Source organism: Phocoena sinus, chromosome 19 (genome assembly GCF_008692025.1).
Source record: "Phocoena sinus isolate mPhoSin1 chromosome 19, mPhoSin1.pri, whole genome shotgun sequence".
Classification (NCBI taxonomy): Eukaryota; Metazoa; Chordata; class Mammalia; order Artiodactyla; family Phocoenidae; genus Phocoena; species Phocoena sinus.
The window spans coordinates 30,996,248-31,010,675 of NC_045781.1; the positions used below are offsets into that span (position 1 = coordinate 30,996,248).

Below are 14,428 nucleotides of genomic sequence, written 5' to 3' on the forward strand. Positions count from 1 at the left end.
TGAGGTTGAGGCCCTAGAAGAGAACAGGGCTCAGAGGAGCCTGGCTAGAGTTCTGTCAAGGAGAGAATCTGTCAGAAGTGAGAGGAAAGGTGTGGTGAGGGTGGGAATAGCACTATTTCTCTCCTCTCTACCTTTGCTTACACCATTCCCTAGGCCAGGAAAAACCTCCTCTCTCTCTGCCATTCTAAGCCCTATTCATCCTTATGGCTCAGTTAAGGTGCCACTTCCCCTGAGAAGGCCTGCTTGACTTTCAACCCACCAGACCGGGTTAAACACCCTTAGCATCCTTATATAGCTTTGTCATGCACTTAGCACGTTACATTGAAATACATTCTGCTTCCTCACCAGATCGTAAGGACTGGGTCTCATTCATTTTGGGCATATTGTGAGCACTAATGTATGTTGCATGAGTGGGCACTGTGACAATCAAAGGTCCACTCTCCTTATGTCTTGGACACAGAAATAGCCTCCCAGCTCCTCTCTGCTTCCCTCTTTTCTACCCAGAGGGCTAGAGAGATCGTCTATAAAGGTAAGTCAGCTCATGTCACAGTTTGGCTTCAGATCCTCCGGTGGCTTCCACTTGCATGAGGAATAACTTCAACTTTCTTGCTGTGGCCTGAAGGACCTGAAAGTCTGGCCCCAGCCAACTGTGAGTCTTATCGCACCTGAGCTGGATCATCCTCTAGCAGTCATACTCCCCTTCTTTCTATTCTTCAAACACCAGGCTTGTTTCCCGGTGGAGCCTTCAGATTTGTTCCCTCTACTTAGAATGTTCTGCAGCCAAGACTCTGCAAGGCTGACCCTTTCTCATCATTCATGTTTCAGCTCAGCCAGCACCTCCTCAGAGAGGCCCTCCCTGACCACATTCTCTCTCCCATCACACTGCTTTTTTCGTCATTGCCCTCCTTACAAACTGGAGGTGATTTATTATATTTTGTTTCCCCCACCAGCTTGAGAACTCCATTAGGGCAGGGATCTTGTCTGCCGTGGCTGCCACTATGCCTCCAGTACCTAGAATAGTGCCTGGCACTCGGATGGTGTTCAATGAAGGGTAAGAAATCCGCGCAGGCAATTGTGGGATCGCTTTCTCCGGCAGGAGCCGACTCTAACCAAGTGGGAGGGGTGAGGGCGGTGGCTGGGTGCGTGTGGGGAGGGAGAGCTCAGTCGAAGGCCCCGCCCAATCCCCGCCCAAACCCCGCCCTTGTCCGTGTCCTCCTCCTCGGGTCTCCATAAAGTTCATTTGGCGGCGCGCCGCGCGGGGTCTTCTGGGAAGGCCTGTCTCGGCCAATCCGAAAGCGCGGGCGAGCGGCGCGAGACGCGGCCGGCGCCTTTTCTAACCCGGACCTGAGCGGCTGACGCGGCTGCAACGCCAGGTAAGGGTGTTTGTGGCCCCGTCGTTTCGACGCGGGGCAGGTCCTTGAACCTAAGGTCCAGAGGCTGGGCGGAGCCCGGTCCCCGTGCTCGGAGCCGTGCTGCTCACACTTCCCGTTCGCCTCATGGCAGACGGCACGCCTGACGCCTGCGACACAGCGCCCTGTCGAACCGCCCCCCATTATAGCGTCGGGCTGCGCTCCGGGAGTGCTTTCTATCTGCCCTCTTTCTGAATGCGGAGCCTCGGCCCCCTGGCGACCCTCCTATCCCTCTACAGCGCTCTGCCGGCGCGCCACGCCCACCCCTGCCCTCCGAGTCTACCCTTGGCTGTATCGGTGCCCCTCCCCGCCACCACACTCCGCCTGGTATCTTCCTGACCGCGCCCTGTCAGCTTCCTCGCTCGCTCCTCGGGGATACTCTATCGGGAGGCGTTTCCCTCCCGGGAAAGGGACTACCCTGTGAGCCTTGGCCTATCTCCTCTGTCTGCATCCAGCGGAATGCGCCATCCCGTGCAGGGAGATGCTAGTGATTAGAACCTGGAGGTGGCCCGCACTTTCTCAGGGCCCACAGCACCCCATCCTCTGCAAAGGCAATGCCTGCATTTATTGGGTCTCTTTTTTAAAAATTACGGGGCCGACCGCAGGGGTCTTTGTTCCAAGTTTGGACGACCCATTGACAGAGCTGCTGGTCCAGGTTTGCCCCTCTGTCGGGTGTGAGAAGAGGTTATGATTTGTTTAGACCAAAATGTTTTTCAGCAAGGGTCACCTTTCTGTTCTGTTTGGGGGCTGTGAGAGGGTGCCCTTGGGCATCGTATCCTTTTTTCTTTCTTTCAGTTATTCTTCTTTGTGAATTTGTGTTTGGGACATTTTCATTTTTTATTCGTGGTGATCTCACTCAAGGCTCATCGTTCTTAATACCTGTTTATTAGGTTAACAGATCCCACATGAATATCTCCAGCCTGGGCCTCTCCCTTGACCTATATCCAGCTGCCTACTTTAATATCTCCACTGTGATGATTTGTAGGGAACTCAACCTGAACATTTCAAGATAGGGCTAGCAAGGTTCCCTCCACTTCTCTTCCCAGACTGCTTTTCTTGCTGTTTTTTTTTTTCTCAGTAATGTAAAAGGCTCTGACGGATAACCTATGAGTCATCCTTAACTGCTCTCTTTCTTTCTTACTTCACATCCAATGCTTGGCATCCTGGGCCAGGTCACCATCACCTCTCCTGGATTATTGAAATAGTCTCCCACCTGGTCTCCTGGCTTCTGCCCTGGCCCCTATTTTCAGCACAGCAGATAGAAGGACCCTCCAGTGGGTCCCCATCTCATTTAAAGATGAACTCCTTACAGTGAGTTTTAAGGCTTTACATAATATGACCCACTGTTATTTTCCCACTTTCGTTTTCTGCTACCCTCTCCTTCCACATGGCAGACATGCTTCGACCTCAGGACCTTTGTGCTTGCAATTCAATATTCATATGGTTCGCTCTCACTTCTTTCAGGTTTTTATTCAAGGGTCACCTAGTGAGACATTCCCCACTTCCTATCTTCCTTTATTGCTTTAGTCGTTCTTATATTTTACTCATTTATCTGTGTATTGTTTGTTTTCCCCCTCTAGAACGTTATCTGTTTTGTTCCCTGATGTATCCCCAGCACCTAGACCTGACACACAGTAGGTGCTCAACAAATAGAAAATAAATCCATGTTCCTGACACTGTTAGAGGCTTGGGGATCCATTGGTGACTGAGGCCTGCGCTCACTGAGCTGCTGTTTCTGTGGAGCACATCATCAGCAATAAGCCCGCAGGGGTAGCATGTAGTGGCAGGGCCTTTTTAAAAAGAGGGCAAGGATGTCTGAACAGAGACCTGTTTGAAATCAGAGAGGGGAGTATCTCGGGCAAGAGCATTCCTGGAATGGGAACAGCAAGTGCAAATACCCTGAGGTGGGAACATTAGAGATGTGGTGAACTTGAGTGTCTAAACCTGCTTCCTGATGGGCTGAGGTAGAAAATAAGGTAGAGAGAAAGATAGATACGCCAAGGAGAAGGAGGGGTCAGAGCAAAGACCTGGAGGTGAGGACCTGAGGTATGTTCAGGGAACAGGTCACTTTAATTCAGCAGACATTTTATTCGGTAACTTTTTTAAGTTTGTACCAAACTTAGCAGCTGAGGATTCAAAGCTGAGCAGTCTGTGGACCTCACCCTACAGGAATTCTCCATGTACAGAGAGAAACAGTCTTGGGAATAAAATCATCACAACTCTTCACCTGGCCAGGGAAGAACAGTAATAGATGGTTGAGAATAGTGTGGGAGGGGTTTGAGGTAGGTAGGACTGTCCCAGCTGACTTTGCAAGGTACACAGGAGTTCCCATGTGCCAGGGTATGTTTGTGTTCTAGCAGAGTGTACGCCTGTATGTGCCAGTGTGTGAAGGGAGGAAACAGCATGAGGCATCCCAAGGAGTAGAGAATTGCTAGGGTATCTTTGCCGGGAGGCAGTAAGAGATGAAGATGGTAAGGGTGGCAGTGCCCATTCTTTGGAGGGTGCCCCTATTGGCCGTGTCAACGTCAGAGCACTTCCTTCTATAGGAGATGGAAGGTGTTCCTGAGGGTATAAAGCCAGGGGAACGTTTCAGAAAGACCTCTCTAGCCAAGGGGAGTGTAGGTTAGAGGAAAAAGAAGGCTTAGACTGTTGAGGTAATCAGGAGAAGAGCGTGAGGTTAGAGTGGGGGCAAAAGAGATGAGGGTTCGACTTTCCGAAAGGTTTAGGAGATGGACCTGGAGATTGGTTGTTTGGAGAGGAAAGGGAGCCTGAGGTGGTTTCTGGCTGAATTGACTGGTGCTAATTGTTTTATCAAGAGAGACTGGAAATGCAGGAGGAGGAAGTGGTGCTGGTGGTGGTGGCAGTGGCAGCTAAGAGGGGAGAGAAGTGAAGCGTTTGGGATAATATGTAGTTTGAGGCATCCACTGGTCAGCCAGCTGTAGATGTCAGGTGAACAGTTGGAAATATTGACCCTGGGAGAGAGCTGGGCTGGACATAGAGATATGGAAGTCACCTTTGTTTTGATAGGTCAGTGTCCTTGCCTGGGCCCAGATAGGCCTCCGAGGTCCATGGAAAGGCAGCCTTGAGCCTCCTGGCACTGCCTGCTTAGGAGTGTGTGTGTGGTTCTCTTGGATGCACATGTGTATGTGAACGGATTCAGAGAGGTCTGTAGCCATCTGGGAGATGGATGGCTGTGGTAGGAATTGTAGTTGAAGTTCAAGTGGATGTTATCCAGAGAAATATATAGTGTGAGAAGAGGAGGTCCAAGGATAGAAGCTTGGCATTTGAGGGGTGGGTAGGTGAAGGAGGCATAGCAGAGGAGGCTGAGAGAGGGAGGAGGAGGAGGAGAACCAGGAGAAGGTGGAGTCTCCACGTCTTGGGAAGAGAGAGTTTCAGGAAGGAAGGAGTGGTTAGGATGTCAAAGGCTGTGAGAAAGGAAGGATTGAAGAGTCCGTTGGATTTGGCAGTTGGGTCAGTGGTGACTGCCGGGGAGTTCAGGAAATGGGAGGCAGGCAAGCAAAAGTTAGATGGCAGTGGTGATGAATGAATGATGCGTGACAGGGGATGGCCATCTCTTTATGAAGGGAGTGGGAGCCAGAGGAGGACACGGGGTCGAGGAAGTTTTTAAAAATAAACTTCTTATTTTAGATTTGTTTTAGATTTATAGAACACATGCAGGATAGTACAGAGTTCTCTGTACCCCTCACCCAGTTTCCCCTACTGGTGAGGAATTATTTTAGGGAAGGAGAGACCTAAATCCTAGAAGGAACCAATGACAGTGGAAAAAAAGGACAACCATCACTTCCTGAGCTCTGGCTGTGCGCAGGTCTCTGCCATGGGCTTTACTTCTATAATCTAATGCCATCCTCACGGCAACCCTGTGATGTCAGGCTTACTCCCTTCCCTGTCTCCCTCGTTTCAGTAAATGGCACCTCCATGGTCTGAGTTACTCAGGCTTAAAACCTTGGCATTGTCCTTGACTTCTTTTCTCCTCTCACACTCTACATCAGCAATTCATGTCTACACTAAATCTACTCTTAAAATGTAGTATCCATGAATCAGACCCACTTTTTGTCTCTTCCACCACTATCACCCTGGTCCACGCGGGTCTCAGGTATCACATCTGAGTGATGGAGTAGCCTCCTGACTGGTCTCCCTGTTCTTACTTTGTCCCCTCAAGCCCCCTGTCTGTTCTCCACACAGCAGTGGGAATGAGCCTTAGAGAAGGCTCAACCCTTCACTGGCTCCTGTCATAAGTAGGCTGAAATCCAGAGTCCTTGGTGCTGGGAAGCCGACATGATCTGACCCTGTCCCAACCCCTTCTCCCACCACCCTTCGCCATGATTATGTGCTTCAGCCACGTGGCCTCCTGCTCTTCAACTATGCAAACTACACTTCTGCCTTGTTTCCTTGGCAAGAACATTCTTCCCCCAAATATCTACATAGCTCACCCCCTTACTTCAATCAGGTCTCTGTTCAAAGGTTTCCTTTTAAAAGAAGCTTCTCAGAACACCCCAGCTAAAGCAGTCCTACCATCCACTCTGCTGCATTTCCCAGTTTTACCTCCCTTATAGCATTTATCAATACTTGGCATCATGTGTCTATATGTTTATGCATTTTTATTGTCTGTCTCCTAATAGACATAAGCTCCCTGAGGCTGGGGAACTTTGTCTGGTTTTTCCATAGCTCCATCTCCATTGCTTTGAACAAACAGTACCTAGCATGTGGTAGATGCTCAATAAGTATTTGTTAAATGAATGAAGGAAAGCTGCCATATAAATCACCATGACCTGAGTGGCTTAAACAACAGAAGTTTGTTTTTCTACAGTTCTGGAGGCTGGAAGTCCAAGACTAGGGTGCCACATGGTTGGGTTCTGGTGAGGACCCTCTCTCTTTCTGGCTTGTTGGTAGCCACCATCTCGAGTGTGCTCACATGTACATGGGGCTCTAACTTTGGTGAACTTTACAAGGCAAACACAGGAATTTAGAAATTGAGTCATTAGGCATTTGGGGAAAGGTTTGCTGAAGGTTATTCTGGCAGTTAGTGACTGTGTTGAGGATCTAGCTACTGTTTAAGGGCACTGTTGGAGTTACATATTTAAAAAAAAAAAGGTAAAGCTACAAAATAAATTTTAAGCTGTTTGGGAGAGAAGGAATCTAGGTATTAATAGATGATAACATAAGGCAAATGAGGAGAATGTCAGCAGGGTGGTGGACTAACAGGTCCTCACGCTTTGTCCCCCCATAAAAACAACAAAAACAGCAAATAAACAACTATATAGTGACGAAAGTAGCTCTGTGAGAACTCCAGAGTGAAATAAGGAGGCTGCAGAAACCCTGTGGAGGGACTTCCCCAGTGGCGCAGTGGTTAAGAATCCGCCGGCCAATGCAGGGGACAGGGGTTGGAGCCCTGGTCCGGGAAGATCCCACATGCTGCAGAGCAGCTAAGCCCGTGCACCACAACTACTGAGCCTGCGCTCTAGAGCCCGCGAGCCAAAACTACTTAAGCCCTCGTGCTGTAGAGCCCGTGCTCCGCAACAAGAGAAGCCACCGCAATGAGAAGCCCGCACACTGCAACGAAGAGTAGCCCCCGCTCGCCACAACTAGAGAAAGCCCATGCACAGCAACGAAGAGCCAAGGCAGCCAAAAATAAATAAAAATTTAAAAAAGAAAAAAGAAACCCTGTGGAGCACAAAAACAGATGGCTGGCCACATAGAAACATGTAAGGCAAATAAATAAATGGAGTAGAGAGGAATCTAGATGAGGGGAGATTCCTGTGGGATGGCTATTGAGGAAAACCATTTTGGTAAGTAGGACTTGAATTCGTGGTAAAACGATAGCTGATGTTTGAGTGGTTACTGTGTGGCAGGCGAGGAAGGTACGTCTATTTTTCCACTTCACAGGTGAGGCCCAGAGGGAGTAATTAACTTGCCCAAGGTCATCCAGCTAGAGGGTACAGTTCCTGGCTGGATCTCAGGGGTGTGGTAGAAGGTGAGTAGATGTTCCTGGTTGTGAAAAATGGCATGAGCACAGAGCTGGGTATGCACGAGGACGGTCAGGGGCAGAGTGAATCACATTACTGGTACACAGGGTTTCTCCAAAAACAGTGCCTCCTCTGGATCCCGTGAGTGGAAGGTATTGAGGGCTTTTGTTCAGGAGCAACATAGGGAAAGTGATGGTGGAAAGAGGAACGTGGTCGCAGTGAGCAGAGTGATGTGCAGTGGGAGGGGCTGGAACTTGCATCTAGCAAGAACTTGGGCTTAAAGGGAGGGAAGTCTGGCCTTGAGTGATGGTGATGAAGATGGAAGCAACAGTTAGACTAACCTTATTGTGGTAATCATTTCACAGTATTTATGTCTATCAAACCACGTTGTGTGCCTTAAAATTACACAGTATTGTGTGTCAGTTATATCTCAATAAAGCTGGAAAAGGAAAAAAAGCAACAGAAGATGCTGCAAAAATAAAGTATCCCTTGCTCTCTAAATCTGTTTAGGTAATGAGAAATTTGGAGAGTGAGGGATGTCATGTTATCTGAATCTGTAGTATCTGGTTTCCTGAGATTTTGTCAGGGAGAGCAATAGTTTGGATAATGAGGAATACCTGTGTGTTCTTTCTCAAAAATGTGTCTGCATCTGTTTTGGTTTCTGAGTCTGGAGAGTGGAGAATAGCTGTAAATAAACAGTCAGAGGTCATGCACAGGTGCAAGGAGAAGGGTGAGTTAGAACCTGAGAGAGTGCAGCCCAGGTACAGGTGAAGGGGTTTGGGAGGGCGTCTGGTGGCAGCGGTGGTGGTGGGTGGATAACTGCATTTTGAGGTGCACCGGGTGTGGCATTTGTGGGTTTGAGTGGAAACGCACCGGCAGTGCCTGGAAGCTCCTGGTTTGGAGCGTGAGTTCAAGAAGCAGGATGGGAGTGTGGATTTGACATTCATTGCCATCGAGGAGTCAGGGGCAGTGGTGAGACAAACACGCTGAGGCAGGGAGCTTAGAGCAGTTTTAAAATGAACAAGTTATTAAAAATTAGAAAAGGTCACATGCACTTATGGAAAGGATTCAGATTGACAGAGGGTTATACAACGAAAAGTAGAAATCTCCCAAATCTTAGATTTGCCCTCACTCTGGAGATAATGCTAAGTTTCTTGCTATGCTAATGTTATGTTTCTTGCTATTTCTTCTAAATTGTATCTGTGAACAAACCTTAATATGTGTATTATATATATTAACATATACACTTAATATATGTTGAGTGTATAGATTGATGAATTTTTATATATGTATTCAATCATGTGACGATCACCCATATTGAGATATAGAGTATTTCCAATACCCTGGTGTCTTACCTTCAGCTGCCATATAAACCACCATGGCCTGAGTGGCTTAAACAACAGAAGTTTGTTTTTCCACAGTTCTGGAGGAAGTCCGAGACCAGGGTGCCACATGGTTGGGTTCTGGTGAAGACCCTCTCTCTTTTTGGCTCGTAGGTGGCCACCATCTCAAGTGTGCTCACATGTACTTTCCTGGGTGAATGTGTGTGTGGAGTAGGGGTGGGAGATAGAGGAAGCAGTTTTCTGGTGTCTCTTCTTAGGAGAGTACTGGTCCCATCATGAGGGCCCCCTTTTCATGACCTCATCTAAACCTAATTACCTCCCAAAGGTCCCTTCTCCAAATGCCTTCACATTGGGAGTTAGGACTTCAACATATGAATTTTAGAGGGACACATTTCAGTCTGTAGTACCAGAAAAGTTCTGTTGTGCTTCCTCCCAGTCATTCCCCATCCCCACCGACCCCCTGGATAACCAGTGTTCTGATTTCTAGCACCACAGATTAGTTTTTTCTCTTATTAAAATCCATATAAATCGAATCATGCAGTGTCTTTTTTTGGTGTCTGGTGCTTTAGTTCATTCTTATGTTTGTGAAATTTATCCCTGTTGTTCCATGTAGCTTTAGTTTGATCTTTTCCGTTGCTGTGTGGTATACCGGGGAATGACTACCACCATTAAAAACTCAAATGGTATAATTCTGTATATACAGTGTTTTAAGATTATTTGGGGTCGGTGGGGGGGGGCAGGGGACTCAGACTTTAGAATCTGATAACAACTATAGTGCTTCTCTTATATTTTTTTAAAAAAATGTGTGCATATATTTCCCAGGGTTCCTGGTGCCTGTGATGCTGGTGTCATGGCTCTCAGGACAGGAAGCCTTCCTTAGTTTACAGCAGGGTTTCTCAGCCTTGACACAATTGATGTTTTAGGCTGAATAATTCTTTGTTGTGGAGGTTGTGCTGTGCATCATAGGATGTTTAGCAGCATCCCTGGCCTCTGCCATCTAGATGTCAGTAGCACGTCACCTCTCTCTCTCAGTTGTGACAACCAAAAATGCCTCTATATATTGCAAGTGCTCCCTGGGGAGCAAAGCTGCCCCCAGCTGAGAACCGTTGGTTTTGAGATGAGCCAGAGCCTTTTGGAGGTAGACTTGGTGGTCTGCCCCTGTTTATGCCAGCTGAAATTATGGGGCCTGTATCATACCTCAGGTTCTTTATACAGATACTTTTCATCACCGCTGAAATGGGGCTGCTCCTTCCTTTAATTCAGTTTAAAGACTGAATTAAAATATCCCAGATTTAATCTACAGATTAAAATATCTGTAGATTCTTCATGGTGGGCAGGACCTTAGAAATCACCTGAGCCAACCTCTTCCTCTCACCGGTGGTGAAACTGGGAACCAGAGATGAGGAAGGGCCGGTCCCAGGGTCAGAGAGATGATGTGGGGCAAAGCCAGGATGGGGTGCACAGTTCTCCAAGAATTTGTCAGAAGGTAGGCTGTGTGGTTGCTTTATGTTTCTGTGTGATGCCAGATTGCTTCTCTTTGCTCATTGAAGATGAAATAATACAAGTGTTATGTATCAAGAAAGCTGATACTACACACTCCTTACTGCAAACACTGAGTCATCCAGGCCCATACTTGTACTGAATCACTCAGGTCTTTAATTTCTCTTCTGTCTAGGGTACTTTATTTTAATTCTTTGTTTTTTTGTGTTTTTTTAGATTTATTTTATTTTATTTATTAAAAAAATTTTTTTCAACCAATAGCAGTTATTTACAACATGTTTACAAATAAATCTATTACTTAAAATAGAGAACAGCTATTAAGAAATTTTTTTTTCACACACACACACACACACACACACACACACTGTATTTTATTTTTACAAGAGATAAATAAACTGACACCAAGCATTGTAAATGGATGACCACAACAAAAGCAACAATGATTGCAGTTACCAAACATGAAACACACTCATACTATGTCATAATATTGACATTCAGTCCAGTAATTCTCCACTGTAACAGCTCCTTTATTTTTCAGTAAAAATTGATTTGTATATTTTTTGCCTCTGAGTCCTTGTGGGATTTTTTATTTTTTTTATTCAAACAGAAAGTCACAAAAATTATAATCATCCTCATCAGTTCACTCAGTCCCATGTAATTAATTTTTTTTCATCTTGATCTTTTGTTAGCACTTTTATGAATTCATGAGTTTTCCATTAGAGTTCTGAAAATGCTTTTTCATTCAGTTCAGCAGTATAGTCAGTTACCAGAAACCTGTACTTGTCAGAGTCTTTTCCATGAATTCCTTGAAGATGAAACCCTTTTATAGGAACATATTTGCAAAAGTAGTTCTTTGTTTTCTCCAGAAGTCTACCTTCTGAATAATGATTAGGTCTAACTTTTTTACTTAGTTTCACAGGACTATAAGGAGTTAATCCAACAGCACTTTTTTTGTTGTTAATCATTGTTTTCATCTTCTAGAGGCATCTGAAACAATAGTATCTTGTTAGGATGTAATTTTCTTTTGGTTGTTGTAATTGACAGCTGACAGATACAGTACCAAGTAGAATGATGCTGTCATTTAACCATAGTTTATGTATTCAGAAGAAGAGAGGAGAGCAGAAAGAGTCTTCAGCTTTTGACACCTCCTGTGAGGCTTTCCTCATTAATCTTGGTGTTGGACATTGAACACTGTTCTTGTGTTTTAATCCTGTTACAGTCTAATTAATAATAAGTTTGAGGGCAAGATTTCCACTTGAAATTCAATGCTAAATTTCTTTTGAATCACACCTTCATTGTGGAAATTTGTATTTATAATTAAAACCATATTTGATAGTGGGGAATGTAAAAACTGTACATTTAAAAATTGCAGGTGTCTCCCAGAAGTTCTTACTGAATGATATGAAGCTGTGATTAAATAAGTCATAATTTAGTATCATATATTTGCTAGAAGATTTTTTTGAAGCAGAGACATTTATAATTGACAAAGTGTTGCCAAATTGGCAACTTTGGGAAAAAGCTAAAATAGCATTTTACAGTGATATAAATCAGGAGAATTAATAAAATACTTTCTGTGTATCATCAACCCCTTGAAGGAGGTAAGCATTATCATCTCCTCTTTAGAGATGAGGAAATGATGAGGGGAGATTTGGGTTTTATCCCCAGGGTAAATCAACTGATTTATTATGAAGGATGAATGGCTAGGTAAAGAGGTACATAGGACGGGGTCTGGAAGAGTCCTTAGCACAGGAGCTTCTGTCTTTGTGGAACCGGGGTGCACCCTTCTCCCAGCGTGTGGATGCATTCACCAACTGAGAAACTCAACAAATCTCATTGTTCAAGAGTTTTTTTTTTTTTAAAGAGAAAGGTGAATATATGATCCAGTTTTTAAAAAATTTTATTTTATTTATTTATGGCTGTGTTGGGTCTTCGTTTCTGTGCGAGGGCTTCCTCTAGTTGTGGTGAGCGGGGGCCATTCTTCATTGCAGTGTGTGGGTCTCTCACTGTCGCAGCCTCTCTTGTTGCGGAGCACAAGCTCGAGATGCGCAGGCTCAGTAGTTGTGACTCACGGGCCTAGTTGCTCCGCGGCATGTGGGATCTTCCCAGACCAGGGCTCGAACCCGTGTCCCCTGCATTGGCAGGCAGATTCTCAACCACTGTGCCACCAGGGAAGCCCCCAAGAGTTTTTATAGAGCTTAATCTGCAGCCCTTGCTTCCCCTTCCCAGAGGTTGGTGGGTGAAGCTGAAAGTTCCAACTCTTTAATCACTTGGTCTTTCTGGTGACCAGCCCCATCCTGAGGCCACCTAGCTTAGCCTTTCCAAGTTACCTCATTTGCATACATTCAGGTGTGCTTAAAAGGGGTTCCTTGTGAGTTACAAAAGACTCAGAACTTCAGGACATTCCAAGGGTTTTAGAAGCTGTGTGCCAGGAACTTGGGGACAAAGACCAGATATATTTCGTATTATACTACACTACTCTTTTTTGGCTTGATTAAATATTTAACATGGTTATATTGGGAATGTGGAAATGACCATATTTTTCATAATTAAGACACATGTTAATAGCAAGTGAACCAAAATTATTTGATGCATTTTTGCTCTGCCCTATTTTTAAGTTCATTTCATCCTATATGCCATTTGGAGATTTTTTTTTTTTTTCTCTTTGTTAAGAATGTTTATGTGCCTGGAAGGGACATTTTTTTGGACACTGAATGACAGGTGAGTGCTGACTAACTTGAGGAAATGGAAGTCTGCCCAGTCCTTGGTTTTAGCTCTAGGTGAGAGCTGTCTCTCTAAAGCCGTGGCTTTAATTTTTTCCCCTAGTTAATTTCTCAGCATCCTCTAGGTGTGGTGAAGAGGTCTGGATCTTGGGAACTTCCCACTAAGAGCATTCGCCATTTCTGTTTATTTATTATTATTATTAATATATATTTAAATTTTATTTATTTATTTTTGGCTGTGTTGGGTCTTCGTTTCTGTGGGAGGGCTTTCTCCAGTTGCGGCGAGCAGGGGCCACTCTTAATCGCGGCGCGCAGGCCTCTCACTATTGTGGCCTCTCGTTGCGGAGCACAGGCTCCAGACGCGCAGGTTCAGTAGTTGTGGCTCACGGGCCCAGTTGCTCCGTGGCATGTGGGATCCTCCCAGACCAGGGCTCGAACCCGTGTCCCCTGCATCGGCAGGCAGACTGTCAACCACTGCACCACCAGGGAAGCCCTATTATTTATTTTCAATTTTTAAAAATTTTTTGGCTATACCGCGGAGTATGTGGAATCTTAGTTCCCAGACCAGGGATCGAACCTGCACCCCCTGCATTGGAACCACAGAGTCTTAACCACTGGACCACCAGGGAAGTCCCACCATTTCTAATATAGCAGGGTGTCTGCAACCTCTGAAAAACAGTGGGTCATTGTCCTTCATTTTGATGGGGTACTTTTTATTGAAGTGCAATACACAGTCAGAAAAGTACATAAATCACGAGTCTATCTCAGTGAATGTTCTCAAAATGAACACACTATTAAGCAGCACCCAGAATAAAGAAACAAAGTTACCAGCCCCCCAGAAGCCTCCTTTCTGCCTCCTCCTGTTCCCCCCCACCCCACCCCCCCACCACCAAAGGATAACCAGTCTTGCCTTCTAACAGCAGTGATAAGTTTGCCCTTCATTTTAAGGCTTACTCGGGTGTTTGAGGAGGTCTGTGGAGGCTCAGTAGGACTTCTGCCAAGAGGCACGGAGAGCAATTTGTTGCTTAGGGCCCTGGTACCCTGCCATGCTCTCTGAAGCACCTTTCGGTGTTTCCAGAGACCTCTCAACAATCAGGCTCAGAGTCATGCTGACAGAGAGGAGCCTTAGTGCTGTCTGTCCTTGCTGGCCTTTTCTGGTCCAGCCCCAGTTTTGCTGCATTGACTGTTCCACATCCCACTTCTGTGGGTTCTCAGTGTGGCTTCTTCCTGGCTCCCTCCTCCGTAGCTCCCCAGGGGTGCAGCTGGCATCCAGTCTCTGCGTGTGTCTTGGCCAGATTTTTTTCCCAGCACAGAGCTTGGACTTCACCCTCTCACCTCCGCTCCCACTAATCATTCTGGTTTGGACAAAGCTAGTGAGGTTATTTTCATGATCAGTTTTCAGTATCTTGGGTCAAAATTGATATTTGGTTTGTTTAACCCCTATATTTTGTGGCTAAATTGATATTTATTTT

The 14,428-nt window shown here is 45.8% G+C and overlaps 1 protein-coding gene across 5 annotated transcripts in view; it reads left to right on the forward strand.

Annotated features, from left to right (window-relative positions):
• Positions 1 to 1,267: 1,267 nt before the first annotated feature.
• The window catches only part of NUP93 (nucleoporin 93), a 106,427-nt gene continuing 93,266 nt past the window's right edge, over positions 1,268 to 14,428 (forward strand). For 4 of the 5 annotated variants that reach the window (XR_004347001.1, XM_032613723.1, XM_032613722.1 and 1 more), the window contains exon 1: positions 1,268 to 1,373. The gene's annotated coding sequence lies outside the window, so the exon portion shown is untranslated. The remainder of the gene's footprint in view (positions 1,374 to 14,428) is intronic. The other variant, XM_032613724.1, reaches the window with a different exon arrangement.